Raw genomic sequence first — 11,230 nt, forward strand, 5'->3', positions numbered from 1 at the left:
GTTTTGAATCTGGGGGAGGTTCTGACCAGAGCGTTATGAAGATTTCCCCCTCCCCCTCCACTGCCTCCAACATCCCGGGCCCTGGCTTCTTTCTTGCCAAGTGCCACAGCTCTCAATTGGCTTCTTGAAAAGTTAATAAATGCTTGGTGACATCACAGCCCCAGAGCCAGGGAGCAAGAAAACGTCAGAGGCTGTTTCTGAGGAGAAGTCAGGGGCTCTGGGTTTGCCCAACAAAGGCGCCCTGTGCAAGCGTGGTCACGGTAACGGCCACTGCCACCACAGAACTGGAACAAAGCTGGCCAGGCTTCCCCCAGAAAGTCCGTCTCTGGTTTTACACAACCCGATAGTGTTCCCAGTTAGAGGCTTGAACATATCATCCAGCAGGGAGAGTCGGGCAGTCCTTGCCAGTGGCCTGGTTGTGGCCCACTCTGGGGGGCCTCCTATGCTGTTGGGGGAAACAGTCACCCCAGGGCCCCTCAGGGGGGTGCGGGGAGGAGGCTCCGGGCAGGAGTGAAATGGCCTTGCCTGGGAGAGGGTGGGAGCTGCACGTCACCAGGGCTCTGGGGCTCCAGCTGTGCCCCAGGCTCCAGCTCTACCCGCCTCCCCCACCCCACCCCAGTCCACCCTCCTTGGCCTCCGGCCCTTGGGGAAGCTGAGAGAAAGTCTCGCCTGTTCTGGATGCCGCAGGCAGGATCGGCCACAGTGATCTCCTTCATGTGTCCCCGCTGGCTGTAAGCGCTGTGTTTGGTTTGGCAAAACGGCTATTTAAATAGCAGTGAAATGTGTCACTGGAAAAAAATTAGCTCATGTTTCCTTTGCCATTTCTTCATGATTTCCATTAAAAGTGTAACCACGGGTAATAAATTAACAAGATCTGTAAAAGCGACCATAGGAAACCATGGATCCAGAATTCCTATAAACTTCTAACCCATGATGCTAAAAAGCGAGGCTACTTGGGGAAAGGGGAGCCGGATCGCCCATGTACTCCGGTTTTCTTTGTGTCTGATTCTTACCTCCCTCCCCTCAAAATGGGAAAGGAAGCCCTCTGCGTCTTACAGGGGTTGCTGTAGTTATCAGGGGTGAGAGTCTTTGCCTGGAAAACCCGGAGGCTTGGGGCACTGCTTGGCGCTTCCTGTTTCATTAAAAAACAAAAACAAAAACAAAAACAAACCCCAAGAAAAACAAAACTAAAACGTTACTTCTTTATCAAAGCACAATCTCCTTCCCCCAAACTATGCCTCACTCGGTCCTGACCACGGTCCGGTGGTTGAATTCTCAACCCCTGCTGAGAACTGGACCCTTTCCCACGGGTCCCGAATAGCTTGAGGTCCAGCTGTGGCTCAGTTTCACAGATAGGAACACTGAGGCCAAAGGAAGATATTTGTTTTGGGCGCAAAATGCAATAATCAGTGGATGGATGGGGGAGGCTTCTTTCTGATGGCTGCCACCTCTGACACACACCCACTCACACATTCGTACTCTCGCTCAGGCTCCGCACAATGCTTGTTTGTGCCGGGCTGGGGGTGGGGCAAAGGATCCCTGTAGGGTCCTGAAGGTGTCTCTGGAGACAGGGAGGTAAAAAAGCTCCTTCCAAGGCAGGTGGTTCTGGGGAACGTGTTTGGTTGGACACCCCAGGGCTATGGGGGGTGCCAAGGGAGGGCACCGGCTACGGTTCACCTGAGGGATGAGAGTGTGTTTAGTGCTACCAGCAGAGTCTGGGGAAGTGGGGGGCAGGACCGGGGAGCGTGTTCAGTGTCACACACAAGCCCAGGGGAATGGAAGACAAGACTGGGGGAGGGCGTTATGTGACACACAGAGTCAGGGTACAGAGGATGGAAGGAGGAAAGGCAAGTAGTAACCAGCGAATCTCCTTTTGTCTCTGGTCCTCTGAAGCCCTGTCCTTCCTCGATGATCCTTTCAGGAGTATCCCAAACCTCCTTACTTAAAAAAAAAAATTTTTTTAATAGTGATTTATTTTTTAAGAGAGGAAAGAGACAGAGTGCCAGCAGGGGAGGGGCAGAGAGAGAAGGAGACAGAATCCAAAGCAGGCTCCGGGCTCTGAGCTGTCAGCCCAGAACTCGACGTGGGGCTCGAACCCACGAACCGTGAGATCATGACGTGAGCTGAAGTCAGGAAGCTTCACCGACTGAGCCACCCAGGCGCCCCTCTCAGCCCCCCTTATTAGTCTAATGTGACTGTCCCTTGGTCTTCTGTTACATAGAAGATGGGGTGAGAAGGGGGAGTTTTGTGCCATTTCTAAGCCCCAGGGTACCCTCTGTCCCTAGAGTCCAACTCCCCTTGCACATTAGCCCCTGGGGGTAAGAAGGAAGCCATTTCTTGTTTCTTCAGGACAGTCCCTTTTCCTGGAAGGCAGTGGTATGGAATGTGGAGGTCCAGAAAACCCTTTGTCACGATGAAATGAAAGAGGGATGTGGCACCAGCTCTTTTCCCCACTGATCTGCCTTCAGACCCCTCTCCCTCGAACCCTCTTCCTGCACCCCAGCTCCCAAACCTTTCATCTTGTCCACACAGATGCTATCATCCATTTCTAGGGGTGTCTGGCTTTCTTTGCTCACTCCTGTCTGTGAGGCCCCTGACAAGGGCAGTGGTGCACAGCCCCTCCACCCCCATCTGGGCCCCGGACCCAGAGAGCCCTTCCCCTATAGCTCAAGGCTGGGGGTTCTGCCAAGGCACCTGCTGGAATGAAGGAGAAACATCTGCTTGTTTTATTTACATTTCATCCAGATGTTTGGGTGCCATGTAGACGCAGCCTGTGGGCCGTCTGAACGCTGCGGCTGGAAACCGAGCTTCCCTCTTTTGGAGCTGGGAGGCCGGGAGGGAGGGCCTTCCAGCTGAGGAGGGACGGGGCTGGATGGCAGACACTGCCTGGGGATGGGAGGAAGGCAGGAAGGCGAGACATGGAACTGGAGGCGGATCACGGCCCTGGCAACAACTGGAACAAGATTCCTCGTAAACATCGGATCTGTTTACAAAGCCACCAGTGTAGGCAAGCACTTGCCAAATCGTGAGTTTCAAAAATCGCCCTTTAGAGCGCTTCACACCACTTCCCAGATGCCGAGTGAGAGCCTACTGTGTGCTCGGTGAGCCCTGCCCACTCTCCCCACACCCGTGTCCCAGGCTGTGAAGCAAAGGCAAGCAGTGGTCCCAGAGGCTCCAGCCGAGAAGGCCAATTAACAATGCCGGGCGGTGAGCATAAATCACCAAGCTCCCCCTTTGCCTGGGCTCGGGCTGGAAAGTATCAGAACTGTGCAAATACTTGGGATGTTTCTCTTTATTAGTGATAAAATATTGGACGTCAGCGTGTGTCGTTTCATGCACTGCCTCCGACAGTCGGAGCGGTAATTGTGATGAATAGGGGTCCAGGGGCAGGGCTGCAGGCGTTTAAGAAGGCTCTGTGGATTGAAAATATTAGGATTGATTAAAGGTCAAATACTTTATAAATTTATCAGTGCTGGATACATTCTTCCGAGGTGGGGGCTACCCCCTTCCAGCCGGTTAGTGAAAAGAACTCAATATGGTCACATGCTCTCCCCTCCTTCCCTTTGTCCCTCCACATTTAACCTACAAAAGTGATGAAACAGCACACATTTTCCTGTAATTCGTGCTCTTCTGCCTCTCCTGCCAGGAGACGAGTTCAGCACAGACATCTGTGGGCAGGAGTCTGCCCATTTCTCACCAGAGAGAGAAAAGAGAAATTTCCCTGTGACTGGGGTGGAAGCTGGTCTCCAGCACCAGCCCTCAGCGGCCGAGCCTCCAGGGACTTGCTATCAGGAATTGCTGTTACCCACCCGAGGAGTCCTCAGGGCAAAAGGAGGGTCTCTTTGCTGATTCTGTCCTTTCCAGAAGTGTCTGATCTCCTTTTATTAGATAAAGAGATCTTTGTAACTCCGGAAGCTCTGAGTGAAACTCTGTTTAATCACGGCACCAGCCCTCCCCTGCATCCTTATAAGGTTTATTTATTGAACAAATACACGTTAAGGCGGGAGCCGCTGAAGTGCTGGGGATAAAGCAGGGGGACAGAATAGATGAAAAGCCCTGCCCCCAGGGAGCTCATATTCTAAGAGGGAGTGAGAAAGCATTAACTGCCCCCCCCAACTATAAATTATATAACATATTACATGATAATAAGGGCAAAGGAAAGGGGCGCCTGGGTGGCTCAGTCGTTTAAGCATCCCAACTTTGGCTCGGGTCATGATTTCACGGTTCGTGAGTTCGAGCCCCGTGTGGGGCTCTGTGCTGACAGCTCTGAGCCTGGAGCCTGCCTCGGATTCTGTGTCCCCCCCAACTCTGTCCCTCTCCTGCTCACACTCTGTCTCTCTCTCTCTCAAAAATAAATAAAGTTTAAAAAAGTTTAAAAAAAAATAAGGGCAAAGAAAAAAAAATAAAGTAGGGGAGGAAAGGGAGGAGGAGGAACAGGGGGAGGAGACGGACATTTTGGAACGGGTCAGGGACGGCCTCCTGAGCCCTGGAAGAGGTGAGCACATTTATTGGAGAGAAGAGCGTTTATCTGTAAATGTGTTTTAACGGTGCTAGTACAATTTTAGTACCGGCTGTCATCTATTCTTTCCTTTTGGACTTGGGTGTGGTATAAATAAAAACACGTACAGAAAATGCATGAGGTGGAACAGACCTGCTCAGAGAAGAGATTTCTAAGACCCCTAGACTAATGACTTGCATCTGAATTACCTGGGGGGCTTGGTGAAACGCAGATTGCTGGACCTCACCCTCAGTGTCCAAGTCAGTTGGGGTTGAAGAATTTGCAATTCTAGCAAGTTCCCAGGTACTGCTAATCGAGGGACCAACTTGGACAACCACCTGCTCTCCTTGATCAGGTGCGGCTTCCTGGAAAAGGTAAACTCGTAGAAAAGTGTAAGAAAAAGAACAGATGGTAAGTTTTCAATTTTACTCTTTAGAAACAAGAGCGGTGAAAATTAAATCAGCCAGTGGGCACAGATGGAGGGCCAAACTACAGATAGGCAGGGGAACGGCTCAGTTGGCTGAAGTTGAAATTGACACTTGCCTTCCTTCCCCCAGCATCCCAGACTGGGACAGAGGAGAGAACCAGCAGAGAGAGAAAAAGCATGTGTCTTGGGCAGGTGCGTCGGCCAGACTTGACAGCTCCAAGGCAGGAAGGGGAAAGTTACAGAAGTTTTCCTCTTTTCCTCCCTGACTCCCCCCACCTCGCCACTCCAGACTATGCTAAAGCTTATGAAACACTCACTGGAGGGACTGGCGGGGGGTGGGGTGGGGGGAGTGGGGGGGAGTGGGGGTGGGGGGAAGGGACATACACATCTCTAAAAGCAGTTTTTCCCAAAATATACTCTTGGTAACACTCCTATCAAGGGATGTTCATAGGTATTACCAAAAAGAGGATTCTTTTGTCAAATATATTTACAGCGCACTGTGTTAAACAAATTTCTTTATTGCCGGACTTCTCAGGGCCTTTAATATGCAGATGTGCATTGTTAATCTCACCAGAGGAAGGTTTAGTATTCAGTGTTTCTTAAACTTTTTTGATCACAGAATCTCCTTTACTTTTTCATGGAGAATCTTTCAGGACCAGTGTATAGTGGGATGTGTTTTGGAAAACACTGGCCCTTAGGACTAAATGGTCTCCTAACCCACACTGATGAGTGAAATGAAAAAACCCTCACACAGCCGGGAACTCAGAGGGTATCTCCAGCAGTCCTTTGTTCTCTTAAAGTCTTCTAGATTGGGTTAGAAGGATCTCCAGATGGATGTGCCCACGGTTCAATGCCCATCCTGAGATCCCCATGGTTCTTTGAGGCGAAAGCCTGGACTGCTGGTCTCCTAAACCTCGTATTTGATTTGACTAGGATTGGAAGACACCATCTCTCCCACAGAGCATCTTTCTCAAACACATTCCTGCCACACATAATGTGTAGAAGCATGTGCTGTGCTGGCTGGACTGACAGAATTGGTCACGGTGTCAGTGAATCCCAGTGCACTGAATCCCAGTGCGTGGTTTATGCCTATAGGCAGGGCCTGCAGAGCTGAGAAGGGGAGGGGCCCATGGCCCCAGCTGTGTCTGGAGAACAGCAGTCTTGATATTTACGACTATGATGGTCCTTCTCTAGTGGACCTGCTCTGGAACATAAATAAACTTAATAGGCTTCAAATAATTGTGACAACTGAGTTTAAACCCCAGGTCCAGGGCAATGGATGCCTCTCTCTCTCTCTCTTTCTCTCTCTCTCCCTCTCAACCAGGCCTGATTCTACAGACCCAATACTCAGTCCTGAGCACAGCAGCACCACTGACTTTGTGGGGTTTAGGGCATTGATGGGGAGGGAAGTGACCTTGAGAGTGAACCAGAGGAAGGAGGTGTATTCTTATAAATTGTCCCAGGCTGAGATGTGTTGCTGACCTTGTGCAGCCCCCAGCTTGATGGGGTGGATTCCAGATCATGCTCCTTGCATGGGGGGAAGGGCAAGCCATCCCTTGCCCCCTTTCCAGCCTTTCTCAGAAGCTGTAGCTGAGACATAGAAATATAAATCTGGTGGAAAGAACTGGCATATTTCGAACACTTTCTTTGTGTAAGACGTCATACCATCTCGTAAGAAAGAAAGACACCTACCTCTAACACGCAGCGAACTAGGGTAAAGCACCAGACTACAGAGTTATAAAGAAAATAAGGAGATAGCAGATGAGATGAATTCCTACCGAGCAGGGATGGGACTTTCCGGGAGAGAGACCTAAACAAAGGCACAGACGTGGGGGGGGGGGGGGGGGGGGGAGTACAGGAATGTTCAGAGAAGGTGCACAAGGGTGAGAGAGCAGCGAGCAGGAAAGCATGTTGGAGCGAGAACTTGGAGAACCTTTCCTGTCATACTAAGAGATTTCACCTTGTCAAATAAGCACTAGTAAGTCACATTTTATTTTAATGTTTTAAAGTCATACACATGTAGAGTAAAATCCTCAAACAATACAAACATATATTCAGTGAAATGTAAGTCTCCCTCCCATCCCCGATTGGCAGTCCCTCCATTGTCTTTCCGGAAGCTACCACGATTACGCTAGTATCTCGTGCATTCTTTCAGAGAAATTCCATGTCGTTGCGAACACGTATGTGAATCTGTCTTCCCGATGCTTTTTAAGTGCAAATATTCACGTGTATATACACTTACTTGTACCTTGCTGATTATACTTAACCATAGATCTTGGGAGAGTTTTAGGTGAAGCATACTGTGTCCCATAGTTTATTTAATAAGACTCTAACTGATGGACATTTGGTGTTTCCACTTCTTTTGCTACTTCAAACAACGATGCAGTGAATATCCTAGTATGTAAGTCACTTTGTACACGTGTCTGTAAATTCATAGACATGGAATTGCTTCCTCGAAGGCCATTTGTGTTTTTGATATTGATAGACTTCACATGGGAAAATTTAATGCGGGGGATGCCGGGACCAGATCTGTTTTAGGAAGATCCTTTTGGAGGTGCTAGGATGATGGGAAGGAGGGAGGAGACAAGTGTGGAGGGTGTTATGATTACACCAGGTGAAACATGATGAGGGCCAGAACAGAGTGCTGGCTGAGGAAAGGGAGGGAAGGGGGAGCGTGGAAAAGACACTAGTAACTGATTAGATGTGTCCATATGGGAGAGGAGAAATCAAAGGCAATCAGAGGCCCAGAGCCCCACATGGGGAAGGATTAACCAAGAGATAGAAGGAGTAGCTTTGATCAGATTCTTGAAAACCAGGAACGTGTCTGCATAGATAGGAAAGCAGAAAGCTAAGAAATCACCACCTTAGGCTTGGTAGGGCAGGACAAAGCATAAGACTCAAAAAAAAGCTAGAGGGTTGATCAGACTCAGTGCAGTTTCAGACAAGAAAGGGGGTGAGAGCACCGTCTTTGGAGTCTTTGGGTTTAGAGCAGCTTATGAACTGTATTAGTCAGTTTCAGCTTTCTGGTGGAAACAACCATTGCCAAATTTCAGGGTTTAACCCAATAGATTATTTCTAGCTCATATCGACATCCACTGCGGGAACAGTGTGAGGAAGGGGCTCTGCTCAAAGCAGTTATGGAGGATTCTACATTCTTCCATATTCAGATTCTATCCTCCTCTAGATGCTCAGCATCCTCCCCATTCAGCCCCTGAATAGGAAAAGAGACAATTGTGTGTAGGCACAACTGCCTATACGCAAGGTTTTATGGGCCAGAACTGGAAAGGACTTATGTCACTTCTACCTGCTTTCTATTGGTCAGAGCTAAGTCATATGGTTGCATCTAATTAATTGCAAGGGAGCCTGGAAACAGCATCTAGCTGTGTGCCCAGGAGGAAAAGGGAAGTGCTTGGTAAACGACTAGCCAACACTCTGCCCCCCAAACTGTGTGTCCTGGGCAAGTCATTTAACATCTCAGAGGCTCAGTTTTTACAACTGTAAAATGGGAGTCATCGCCTCCTAGGTAGGATCATTGTCAGCCTGACTTATGTAGATGAATAAATAACCACTCCTGTGAATACTTATACACATGCACAGTGTGGGCTTTTTGCTTGTGACCCTCTGAGCGCTGTCGTGGTGGTTTTCCTTGTCTTTCTCTGCCCACTCCAGGTCTACGCGGACGGAGGAAACCCCAGTCTGTCTCCGACTGACCCGGATCCTGCTGGCCCCAAAGTCGATTTATTTTCTTGAAATAAATCGTTTGGTTTGGCTGACTCCGTGGGTCGGATTCATGAGATTATTTCCAAATCTCTCTATGCCTGGTCCACGTAGACCTAGCCGCAACCTCTGCCAGACAGCTGCGCTCCTCGCACACGCGGGCTGAAGAATGATTCTTGTCCATTCTTTCATGTTATTCCCACACTTCAGAAGTCTGGAGGGAAGCTGAATGTTTGCTGTTCTGGGATCATTTGAAGCCGGGCATGCAAAGAGTTCCGAGTCACTTTCAAGTCTGCCCGTAGGAAATCTTTCTTGGCAAACAGACAGCTAGAATTAGTTATTAAAGGCATGTCAAATGAATAAAGACACCTCTGTGAGGGAAACCGCAAGAGCAGTTACTTTTTCTAATATGAATAGGAGGCTAATATCAAATCACCTTTAATTTTCCACTCTTTCTTTGCTGTTCCGATGGTGGGTCAAATCTAATAATACAGATACAACGGAAAAACCATTTCTGTTTTCATCTATCACCATGCATATGCCCACTGCAGATGTGTGTCTTAAAAACCAGGGTCTGGAATTTAAACCGGTACCTGCACACTGACAAGGCTGTTTCCTCCAGGAACGTTCTCTCAGATGCCATGCCTGTGATGCCCTCACAGGCCTGGGGAAGCCGACTCACGAAACGAAATAAATCCTGGTCTTGTCTATAAAGTGGTCTTGTCTCTGAAGCACGTATCCCACAGAACCCAGGCCACAACAGTTGCCAAAAGGCAAGGGTGGTCATGAAGACCCAGCCCTAAGGACCTGGGGAGAAAGAGGTGTGAAGGCATTTTGAAAACATGGGCCTGATTTCCAGATGTCAGTCACCGAAGGCCTGGTGAACTCTCATTCCCTAGATTTAGGGTCACTGGATAGATTTGCAAAGACAGGGGAGCTGATGACCAACAGGAAGTGCCATATCGTGGTTAAGAGGCTCTCAGGTCTGACACACCGTCTGGATTCAAACCTCAGCGCTGCTATGTTTTGTTATTGCAAGCAAACTGCTCCCTTTCTCTGCACCTCAGTTTCCTCACCTGTAGAATGGAGATAATGATACCTATCTCACATGGTGGTTGTGAGTAATGAGCTAATTCTTACAAAAGCCCTTAGAACAAATGTTTGACAGTGAGTAATTTCTCAATGACTGTTGACTATTATTGCTAATAATAATACTATTTTTGCAGTGGTATTAATTTTTTTTCAGTGGGGAAAGGGATCAACGGGTGATTTTATGTGTGTGTGGGTCCTGCACACCTGAACAATATAGACTCTATATGGAAGAGTTGGTTGGTTGAGAGAAAGCATTCTGGCACTGTAAGGTGTAACCACTTTGGAAGCTCTTGTGCTAAATACACACGATTTGAGCTCTTGTGGTCAAATGGTGATGCTGTCCCCACACAGATGCCCTCCTGTGCAGACAAGTCCATTCTCTGGATACAGAGATTTTCATCCAGGATCAAAAACACGGAAACCATTTAAAACTGACCAAGCTAACTCCAGCCTTCTGGAAATTAACCCCGTCAGCGGGGTGCTGTGGGACGAGGCCCCTTTGAAAGCTTTCTCATATGATGCATTTTGTGTGCCTAAGAGATTTGGGTGGCTTTTTCTTAAACTAACTCTAAAAGATCAAGGAGTCATTTTAAAACATTTACCCCTGGATCTAGGTGGAGGCCACCGCTGTGAACTTCCTGCCCCTCGTCCTTACCTTGTCATTGACACTAACAGTGGATCTTCAGCCAGTCTTGAACTGGGGCCATGTAACTGCTCTAGGGTGGCGAAAGATTCTCTCCTTGACCAAATGCTACTCAGCCTCCTTTGGAACTCTTCTTGACCAGGCCTTGACTTTTGGGGCTTCTGTGTTCGCCTCTCCAATTTTAGCAAGAATCCTGCTAAGTCAGTTCCATCAGAATCCCCCACTCTTGATATCTGATCACTCGGGATAATCTGACCTGGTGCCTCAGCCTCCACCAGCCCCCAGGGTGATGTCTGATCACCCAGACCTGCCCTCAGCAAGAATCCTGTCAGGTTGGTTTAGCCAGAATTCCCCTGACCCCTGAGGCTTCCTCTTTGTCATTTTCCATCCACTGACCCCCTACCCTGCTCCTTGGCTGTGTTTCCTTGCTGTATTCAGAGTTGAACACCATCTCTCTCCCCGACTACAAAACCCCATTGTAGCAGCCCTCTCTGAATGAACTGGACTTTACTGTCTTTAACTAGTGTCATGAATAACTTTTCTTTAACAGGGGCTTGAGGATTTACTCTGGGAGAGCTGAGATTGGCTGTATGTCACGGTACAAAATCCCTGGGGCAGTCAGTCAGGTGAGATCAGGGGAAGTGGCCAGGCAGTTCCAGAGAACTCTCTTAGCACTCTTTGTCTTTGTTATCTCCATGGTTGATATTTTTAGGCGCAATCACTAATTAACGGACCCATCAACAACACTGTGGCCTAAATTATCTGCATCATTTCCTTAATTGGGACTTCAGGATTAAAAGAGAAATTGAAAGAGAAAAAGTAACTTTTTTTGTTTCTTTGTTCTGTTTGTTTT

The sequence above is a fragment of the Prionailurus viverrinus genome, chromosome A3 (genome assembly GCF_022837055.1).
Source record: "Prionailurus viverrinus isolate Anna chromosome A3, UM_Priviv_1.0, whole genome shotgun sequence".
Lineage (NCBI taxonomy): Eukaryota > Metazoa > Chordata > Mammalia > Carnivora > Felidae > Prionailurus > Prionailurus viverrinus.